At 51.5% G+C, this 9968-nt stretch overlaps 4 non-coding genes across 4 annotated transcripts; all 4 read right to left on the bottom strand.

The window, feature by feature from the left end:
- Positions 1 to 339: 339 nt before the first annotated feature.
- Positions 340 to 530, bottom strand: LOC140397808 (U2 spliceosomal RNA). Its single transcript, XR_011937235.1, has one exon. It is a non-coding gene; the product is annotated as a U2 spliceosomal RNA (small nuclear RNA).
- A 785-nt stretch (positions 531 to 1315) lies between these two features.
- Positions 1316 to 1506, bottom strand: LOC140397591 (U2 spliceosomal RNA). Its single transcript, XR_011937024.1, has one exon. It is a non-coding gene; the product is annotated as a U2 spliceosomal RNA (small nuclear RNA).
- Positions 1507 to 2292: 786 nt separating this feature from the next.
- On the bottom strand, positions 2293 to 2476 carry LOC140397132 (U2 spliceosomal RNA). Its single transcript, XR_011936718.1, has one exon. It is a non-coding gene; the product is annotated as a U2 spliceosomal RNA (small nuclear RNA).
- A 6145-nt stretch (positions 2477 to 8621) lies between these two features.
- On the bottom strand, positions 8622 to 8811 carry LOC140397842 (U2 spliceosomal RNA). The gene has a single exon (XR_011937267.1). It is a non-coding gene; the product is annotated as a U2 spliceosomal RNA (small nuclear RNA).
- Between the last annotated feature and the right edge of the window lie 1157 nt (positions 8812 to 9968).

Raw genomic sequence — 9968 nt, 5'->3', positions numbered from 1 at the left:
TCTGTCGCCACACTTCCCCGTTGTGCAGGATGAAGGGATGTGGTAACTGAAGTGAGGAGAAGGCAAGTCGGCATCCGAGGGTGAGGGTGAGTGGCCTGTAAAAAGCAGCAGGAAATCTGTGCGGCATATCAGCTGAAAACGGAGCCTCGCTGCCGAAAGTCCTCGAGTCCATCGACTCGCAACATTAGTGCACGAAGCTCCCGCCAGCAGAAAAGCTAGCAATGCTTTGGAGCTTGAAATGCCTTAAATTGGTCACAATGAGGCAACTGGACAACAGAGAAAAGGGGTAGGCAGGTTTTGCGGCATTTTCTGCTTTTATACATTTCCGCCCCAAAGCAGGGTGAAGGCACCATTCCTGGAAGCACTGCAAGCCCAGGTTGATGCGTGGAGCGGAAGGAACAAGCCCCTGAACCATCTCCGAGTCCTAAAAATCAATTTAATATTCGGTCTCCATATTGAGGACATATCAGATATTAAACTGATAAGAACAGATACTACACTTGATCTGAGCTAAAAGACCGAGAAGCGATAGCCCATATTTTCCGGCAATGGCTCTTGTCCTCCTCATCCACCGACATTCAGGTGCACCTTGCTGCGCTCGACTGTGCTTTGGAACTTTTGGTCTACGCTCACTGTTGGTCAAGAAACCTCCAGCTTGGCCGAGCACGGTGGAGTCTGTGTATGCAGAACCAGTAAAACACAACACGAAGACATCGTCTGGCAAGCCGTCCCCTGTCGTCACCAGATGAAATGGAGACGCTGTGAAGGCCAGTGACACACAACGGAGGGAGTGGAAGAAATCTCCACCTTTGCCGAAAAAAGGACAATCCGTGCAAGCAGCAAGTACTGGCGGTATCCAACAGGGGGCTATGTCTAGTCTCCCTGAGCTCCACCCTAGCGTGTTGGTCGTGGAGTCAGGAGAACGAAAAGAGACGCCGTGAAGGTATACCTACATCCAAAGAGAATGCCGTTCAGTCTGTCGCCACACTTCCCCGTTGTGCAGGATGAAGGGATGTGGTAACTGAAGTGAGGAGAAGGCAAGTCGGCATCCGAGTGTGAAGGTGAGTGGCCTGTAAAGAGCAGCAGGAAATCTGTGTGGCATATCAGCTGAAAACGGAGCCTGGCTGCCGCAAGTCCGCAAGTCCATCGGCTCACAACATTCGTGCACGAAGCTCCCGCCAGCAGAAAAGCTAGCAATGCTTTGGAGCCTGACAGGCCTTAAATTGGTCAGGATGAGACAACTGGACAAGAGAGAAAAGGGTAAGCCAGGTTTTGCGGCATTTTCTGCTTTTATACATTTTGCACCCCAAAGCGGGGAGAGAGCACCATTCCTGGAAGCACTGCAAGACCAGGTTGATGCGTGGAGCGGAAGGAGCAAGCCCCTGAACCATCTCCGAGTCCTAAAAATCAATTTAATATTCGGTCCCCAGATTGAGGACATATCAGATATTAAACTGATAAGAACAGATACTACACTTGATCTGAGCCAAAAGGCCGAGAAGCGATAGCCCATATTTTCCGGCAATGGCTCTTGTCCTCCTCTTCCACCGACATTCATGTGCACCTTGCTGCGCTCGACTGTGCTTTGGAACTTTTAGTCTACGCTCACTGTTGGTCAAGAAACCTCCAGCTTGGCCGAGCACGGTGGAGTCTGTGCATGCAGAACCAGTAAAACACAACACGAAGACATCATCTGGCAAGCTGTCCCCTGTCGTCACCAGATGAAATGGAGACGCTGTGAAGGCCCAGTGACACCCAACAGAGGGAGTCGAAGTCATCTCCACCTTTGCCGAACATAGGGCAATCCGTGCAAACAGCAACTACTGACGGAATCCAACGGAGGGCAATGTCTAGTCTCCCTGAGCTCCACCCTGGCGTGTTGGTCGTGGAGTCAGGAGAACTAAAAGAGACGCCGTGAAGGTATACCTACATCCAAACAGGATGCCGTTCAGTCTGTCGCCACACTTCCCCGTTGTGCAGGATGAAGGGATGTGGTAACTGAAGTGAGGAGTAGGCAAGTCGGCATCCGAGTGTGAAGGTGAGTGGCCTGTAAAAAGGAGCAGGAAATCTGTGTGGCATATCAGCTGAAAACGGAGCCTGGCTGCTGCAAGTCCGCGAGTCCATCGGCTCGCAACATTCGTGCACGAAGCTCCCGCCAGCAGAAAAGCTAGCAATGCTTTGGAGCCTGAAAGGCCTTAAATTGGTCAGGATGAGACAACTGGACAAGAGAGAAAAGGGGAAGCCAGGTTTTGCGGCATTTTCTGCTTTTATACATTTTGCGCCCGAAAGCTGGGAGAGGGCACCATTCCTGGAAGCACTGCAAGACCAGGTTGATGCGTGGAGCGGAAGGAGCAAGCCCCTGAACCATCTCCGAGTCCTAAAAATCAATTTAATATTCGGTCCCCAGATTGAGGACATATCAGATATTAAACTGATAAGAACAGATTTTTTTTTTTTTTTTTTTTCAAAAAAATATACTTTATTCATAAAAATTTATCATGAGCATTTCAGAAACATTTCAAATTGTCTTGACTGTACATTTCCGGCAGGGTTACATGTTGCCTTGACTTTCTTTCATTCACTTTTGATATTGTCGTACACATATCACTCTTTACATTACAATTCCTTCTTAAATATTTACAGTGGCATGTTTGTTTTATACATTGAAGTGTTGGTTGCCCCAACTGAGGGGCTTTACACTGTTACCGGCCCCTCGGTGTACATTTGCTGGAAAGACTTTACACAGTGGTCTTTCCCCATTGCGCCTTGGCGGCAGCTGCCCCAAGCTTGAGTGCGTCCCTCAGCACGTAGTCCTGGACCTTGGAATGTGCCAGTCTGCAACACTCGGTCGAGGACAATTCTTTGCACTGGAAGATCAGCAAGTTTCGGGCAGACCAAAGAGCGTCTTTTACCGAGTTGATGACCTTCCAGCAGCAGTTGATATTTGTCTCGGTGTGTGTCCCTGGAAACAGTCCGTAGAGCACAGAGTCCTGTGTCACAGATCTGTTTGCGATAAACCTTGACAAATACCACTGCATCTCTCTCCAGACCTTCTTTGCAAAGGCACATTCCACAAGGAGGTGTGTGACCGTCTAATTTCCCCCACAGTCACTCCGAGGGCAGCGTGCATTGGTGCAGAGCCTTCGGGTGTGCATGAAGAATCTGACAGGGAGGGCCCTTCTCACCACCAGCCAAGCTAGGTCTTGGTGCTTGTTTGAAAGTTCTGGTGATGAGGCGTTCTGCCAGATGACTCTGGCAGTCTGCTCAGGGAACCATCCAACGTCCTCCACGGTCTCCTTTTCCCTGAGGGCCTCGAGGACATTACGTGCTGACCACTGCTTAATTGCCTTGTGGTCAAAGGTGTTTTTCTTCAAAAACGTTTCCACGAAGGACAGGTGGTACGGTACAGTCCAACTACTTGGAGCGTTCCGCGGCAATGAGGCCAGGCCCATCCTTCCTAACACCGGGGACAGGTAGAACCTCAGTATGTAGTGACACTTGGTGTTTGCATACTGGGGGTCCACGCACAGCTTGATGCAGCTGGACACAAAGGTGGCCAACAGGATGAGGGAGGCGTTGGGTACGTTCCGCCCTCCCTTCTCCAGAGGTTTGTACATGGTGTCCCTTCGGACACGGTCCATCTTGGATCGCCAGATAAATTTGAAGATGGCCCGGGTAACTGCTGTGGCGTAGGGTCGGGTTATGGGCCAGACCTGCGCCACGTACAGTAGCACCGAGAGTACCTCACACCTGATGACCAGGGTTTTGCCCGCAATGGAGAGGGAGCGTTGCTCCCACCAGCCCAGTTTCTGTCTTACCTTTCCTATGCGTTCCTCACAGTTTTTGGTGCACGCCCCAGCAGCTCCGAACCATATCCCCAGCACCTTCAGGTAATCTGACCTGACAGTGAAGGGGACAAAGGACCGGTCGGCCCAGTTCCCAAAGAACATGGCCTCGCTCTTGCCCCGGTTTACCTTGGCTCCAGAGGCCAGTTCAAACTGGTCGCAGGTGGTCAAGAGCCTGCGTACAGACGCAGGATCCGAGCAGAAGACGGCAACGTCGTCCATGTACAGGGAGGCCTTGACTTGCATGCCTCCACTGCCTGGAATCGTCACTCCTCTTATACCCGGATCCCTCCTGATGGACTCGGCAAAAGGTTCTATGCAGCACACAAAAAGGGCAGAGGAGAGAGGGCAGCCCTGCCTGACTCCAGATCTGATCTGGAACTTTTCTGATTCCCACCCATTGATTGAGACTGCGCTATAGATGTTTGTGTAGAGCAGTTTGATCCAATTGCGGATTCCCTCCCCAAACCCCATTTTGGAGAGCACATCCATCATGTAGGTGTGCGATATTCTGTCAAAAGCCTTCTCCTGGTCAAGGCTGATGAGGCAAGTGTCCACCCCCCTGTCCTGCACGTAGGCGATCGTATCCCTGAGTAGCGCGAGGCTATCAGAGATCTTCCTGCCGGGTACAGCACAGGTTTGGTCAGGGTGGATCACCGACTCCACAGCAGACCTGACCCGATTGGCGATGACCTTTGCTAGAATTTTGTAGTCCACATTCAACAGTGAAATGGGTCGCCAATTTCGAATTTCTTCCCTTTCCCCCTTCTGCTTGTAGATGAGGGTGATGATGCCTTTCCTCATGGACTCTGACATGCTGCCTTCCAGAAGCATACTCTCGTACACTTCCAGCAGGTCTGGGCCCATCCAGTCCCACAGAGCCGAATACAACTCAACCGGTAAGCCGTCGCTTCCGGGAGTTTTACTCGTCTCGAAGGACTTGGCGGCCTTTGTCAGCTCGTCCAGAGTTAGTGGTTTGTCCAGGTTTTCCAGCTCGCTGTCGCCTATGACCTCCGTGATGGTCGACAGGAAGGTCTGGGAAACAGTGCTATCTGTTGGCTTCAGGTCATACAGTCCGGCATAAAAGGATTGGCTGATCCTCAGGATGTCAGGCTGCGATGACTTTTCAGAGCCATCTTCTTCCTTCAGGCTGCTGATCACAGAGGTCTCTCTGTGCACCTTTTGGAAGAAGAAGCGTGAGCACTTTTCGTCCTGCTCCACGGAGCGGACTCTGGAACGGAAGATAACCTTGGAGGCCTCCGAGGTGTAGAGCGAGGCTTGCTGGCTCTTCACCTCTTGGAGATCCTCCTTGACATCTACCCCCATCGACTGCAGCTGGAGCACATTTTGCATACTTTTCTGGATCCTGGACATGACCCCTCGTCTCTCTCTCACCTTTTGAACGCCCTTGAGGATGAAAAACCTCTTGATATTCCCCTTGATTGCTTCCCACCAGAGATGCGGGGCCTCAAAGAGGGGTTTCACGGTTCTCCAACCATTGTAATCCCTCCTGAGTTCCTCGATGTTCTCAGGGGTCAGCAGTTTTACATTTAGCTTCCATGTCCCCCTGCCTACCCCCTGGTCTTCCTGCAGGTGGCAGTCGGCCAGTAGGAGGCAGTGGTCAGAGAAGAACACGGGCGTTACGTCGGTGGACCTGACCGTGAAAGCTCGGGACACAAAAAAGAAGTCTATCCTGGAGCGGACGGACCCGTCTGGCCATGACCATGTGTATCTACGCTGCGCGCCGTCTGCAGGGTTGCTGCAGACGTCGAGCAGCTTGGCGTATTTTACCGTTTCCATCAGGAGTCTGGACGTAGCGTCTAGTTTGCTGTCGGCTTTGCTGGATCGTCCAGCCGCATCGATGATGCAGTTGAAGTCACCACCCAGGATGACCGGATTGGAGGTGGCCAACAGCAGTGGGAGTTGCTGAAGGACTGCCAGCCGCTCACTTTTTACGGCCGGGGCGTACACATTAAAAAGTCTGAGAGGGCTGTTTTTGTATTTCACGTCTGCTACGAGGAGGCGCCCGCCCACCACCTCCTTAACGTCAGAGATGGTGAAGTTGCCTCCCCGAAGCAGAATACCCAGGCCGGAGGAGCGGCAGTCGTTTCCTCCTGACCAGATGGATGGTGCGTGGGACCACCAGCTCGACCAGCGCCTGTAGTTGCTGAGGTGCGGAATTCCGCACTCCTGCAGGAACAGTAGGTCAGCTTTTGCATTTGCCAAATAGTTGAGTGTGGCTACAGACCGCGAAGTATCTTTGATGCTTCGCACATTTATGGATGCAATTTTTAAACCCATTATAAAAAGGTAGATTTACCAGTCTCAAGAGTCCAGAGTCTATACAGTTGGCTGTTCCAGCTGTTGAATGTTCCCCAGCATGCCGGTCGTGCTCGCAAACTTTAGCACAGGTGCAGGGCTGAGGAAGCTGTTCTGGTCCGTACTGGCCCCGTGGTTTTGATGCAGATGCATTGGGGGTGGGGGGTGTATTCCTGGGGTTCGTCGTGGCAGTCAGTAGGTGTTGGGGTTGCAGGCCGGTCTTCACCTGGGTTGTTGCTGCTCGTTACTATCGGGGGTTGGTCTGTGACCTTGTTTTCTTCCCGGTCGGTGGTCTGGGGGGTCTGTGCCTTCCGTTCCACGTTGGTGCTTTGTCTGTTTATTTGAGGCCGATTCTTGTCCTGTTTTCCCTCATCGGATGAGGTGTCGGCGCTAAGTGCGCCGGCTGAAAGGTGTCGCTTTTTGCCACTACCCCTCGGGGGGTTCTTCAGTTTGTTTTTTTGTTTCCGCTTTCGTTTGTCCCTGTTCACTGTTTCCCAGGGCTCTTTATTCTTTGTCCCATCCTCTTCCTCTTCCATTGAGTGTTCCTCATCAGATGGGGCTGGGGCTGGGTTGTCAGGAGGTGCTGGGGCCTCCTCTTTTTGTTGGCGGCCCTTCTGTTGCTTTTCCTCATTCTGAGCCGTGGTGTCTTTTTCGGTGGAGGGTGTATGCACCTCCTCTCTGGTCGCCTTTTTGACTCCACTGCTGATGATTTCAGCGTATGTCGCCCCGCGTTTCGGGCAGGCCCTGTAAAGATGGCCGGCCTCCTCACACAGGTTGCAGGACTTGTCTTCCTTGCATTCCTTAGTCATGTGTCACTCCTGCCTGCAGTTTTTGCAGAAGGTCACACTGCAGTTTGCTGCAAAATGCCCCGTTTTGCCACAGGTGTGGCATACTCGTGGCTGTCCCACGTAGTAGAAGTAGCCACGATTTGCTCCAATAGCGAAACTGGAGGGGGGATGCAGGATGGTTCATTTGCTGTCTGTTCATAGAGTCACCTTGACCTGGTGCTCACTTGTCCAGATGCCGAAGGTGTCTTTCACTTGCACGCTGTCACTTTTCAGTTCAGCGTACCTGGCGAGGAACGTGAGCACATCAGACACAGGGACGTGGGGGTTGTACGTGTGCAGTGTAACAACCCGATTTCGCTGCGACGGTAGCGTAAACAGAGGATCCGCAGTCAGGATCGACAAGGGACTCTGGTTACCTTTTTCCTTGAAGACAATCAAGAATTTGCTGCACGCTGCGACGCTCTTGAAGGTGACATCAAAAAAAACATTGTTGGGGAAGTTTTGCAAGCAGAAGATCTCTGTTGCTTTAAACCCTCAACACTCGAGCAGCACCCTCTTCACGAAATGTTTCCTGTCCACAGGTGACTCTTCTTCCGTTTTCTTCACTGTGACTCGGACAGTGTTTCGCACTCCCCAGCCTGGTGGTCGGGGTGAAGCTGCATCCATAGCTCGTACGTTGGGTCTGAACTGTATCGGCGTTAGGCCTAAATCAGAGGTTTAGGCCAGTATGTAGATCCACCAATAGCAGCCGGGCTCCAAACGTTTCCTCTTTGACGACTTCAATCCCTCCGAGTTCTCCAATCCACGATCGTCATCGAGATTCTCAGCTTCCCTCGATCAAATGAGACTACACTTGATCTCAGCCAAAAGGCCGAGAAGCGATAGCCAATATTTTCCGGCTATGGCTCTTGTCCTCCTCGTCCACCGACATTCAGGAGCACCTTGCTGCGCTCGACTGTGCTTTGGAACTTTTAGTCTACGGTCTCTGTTGGTCAAGAGACCTCCAGCTTGGCCGAGCACGGTGGAGTCTGTGCATGCAGAACCAGTAAAACACAACAGGAAGACATCGTCTGGCAAGCCGCCCACTGTCGTCACCAGATTAAATGGAGACGCTGTGAAGGCCCAGTGACACCCAACGGAGGGAGTCGAAGAAATCTCCACCTTTGCCGAACAAAGGGCAATCCGTGCAAGCAGCAAGTACTGGCGGAATCCAACAGGGGGAAATGTCTAGTCTCCCTGAGCTCCACCCTGGCGTGTTGGTCGTGGAGTCACGAGAACGAAAAGAGACGCCGTGAAGGTATACCTACATCCAAATCAGGATGCCGTTCAGTCTGTCGCCACACTTCCCCGTTGTGCAGGATGAAGGGATGTGGTAACTGAAGTGAGGAGAAGGCAAGTCGGCATCCGAGGGTGAGGGTGAGTGGCCTGTAAAAAGCAGCAGGAAATCTGTTTGGCATATCAGCTGAAAACGGAGCCTGGCTGCCGCAAGTCCGCGAGCCCATAGGCTCACGACATTAGTGCGCGAAGCGCCCGCCGGCAGAAAAGCTAGCAATGCTCTGGAGCCTGAAAATTTTTTAATTGGTCAGGATGAGACAACTGGACAAGACAGAAGAGGGGAAGCCAGGTTTTGCGCCATTTTCTGCTTTTGCACTATTTGTGCCCAAAGCGGGGTGAAGGCACCATTCCTGGAAACATTGCAAGACCAGGTTGATGCCTGGAGCGGAGCAAGAAAGCCCCTGAACCATCTCCGTGTCCCAAAAATCAATTTAATATTCGGTCCCCCGAAGGGGACATACCAGATATTAAACTGATAAGAACAGATACTACACTTGATCTGAACCAAAAGGCCGAGAAGCGATAGCCCATGTTTTCCGGCTATTTCCCGAGTTATCCTTTTACCCTTAATGAGCTGGTAAAATTACTTAGGACGTTCGTTCATTTTACCTGCCTGTATCCTTTCATGTACCGTTTTTGCTCTCCTAATTTCCTTAAGTTCCCAGTCCACATTGCGACAGCGGCCCCGGGTCACTGGCCGCGTGGAGTTTGCACATCCTCCCCGGTTCTGCGTGAGTCTCACCCCACAACTCAAAGATGTGCGAGGTAGGTGGATTAGCCACCATAAATTGGAAAAATAATTGACTCCTCTAAATTTTAAGAACTGTGTATTTCATTGTTAAACAAAAAAGAGGCTGTCAGAGACCCCAGAGATTGTCCTGCACGGTGAATCTGTGCAGTGCAGAGTCCAGGAGGCTGCAATCCGGTGTCACAGTAGTTTGCACGCTTGCCTCAGCGCGCCAGCAACCCAGGTTCAATTCCAGCCTCGGATGTCTGTCCATGTGGAGTTTGCACTTTCTCTGACACGGTTTCCTCTGGGTTCTCTGTTTTCCTCCCACAGTCCAAATATGTGCAAGTCAGGTGGATTCGCCGTGCTAAATTTCCCTTTAGGTTAGTTTGGGTTGCGAGAATTTGGATAGGGTGGCGGTGTGGGCTTAAATAGGATGCTCTTTCTAAGGGCTGGTGCAGACTCGTTGCGCCGAATGACCCGCCTTCCGCTCTGTAGGGATTCTATGAATCTATAAAGAATCGTAACCTGCATTCGAGCCTGACGTGGGATTTCGAAACAATCCAAGGCGAATGGCACAGGCAGATTGGCTTCTGAAGTACAGCTTGGGTCAGTGGGTGTGGACAGTGGTTAGGAAATGAAACACATACATGTTCGGCTGCAGGGCAGGTGCATGTGTCCGTTGGAGCACCAGGTTAGAACGCAAGAGCGAAATATTACTACAGACTATATCTGGATGTGTTCAGCAGAGTGCACTGGGGACACGCAGATCTCGTACAGCTCAGCTTGATCTGTTTTTATGAACAATAGAGCCAAAAATGACACAGAAAAGTCAGTCCAAAGTATATCTCGACGTAGTGCGCTGATGTGTGAACAGCAGTGTGGATAGGAAGGCAGAATTGTCCTTCTAAAGTTCACCAGCTTCTTCAATATAGAACAGTCGGCTGGATAGGA

Source organism: Scyliorhinus torazame, chromosome 20 (genome assembly GCF_047496885.1).
Source record: "Scyliorhinus torazame isolate Kashiwa2021f chromosome 20, sScyTor2.1, whole genome shotgun sequence".
NCBI classification, from domain to species: Eukaryota; Metazoa; Chordata; class Chondrichthyes; order Carcharhiniformes; family Scyliorhinidae; genus Scyliorhinus; species Scyliorhinus torazame.
Note: the sequence above shows the minus strand (reverse complement) of the source record. Positions and strands in the feature narration are given on the sequence as shown.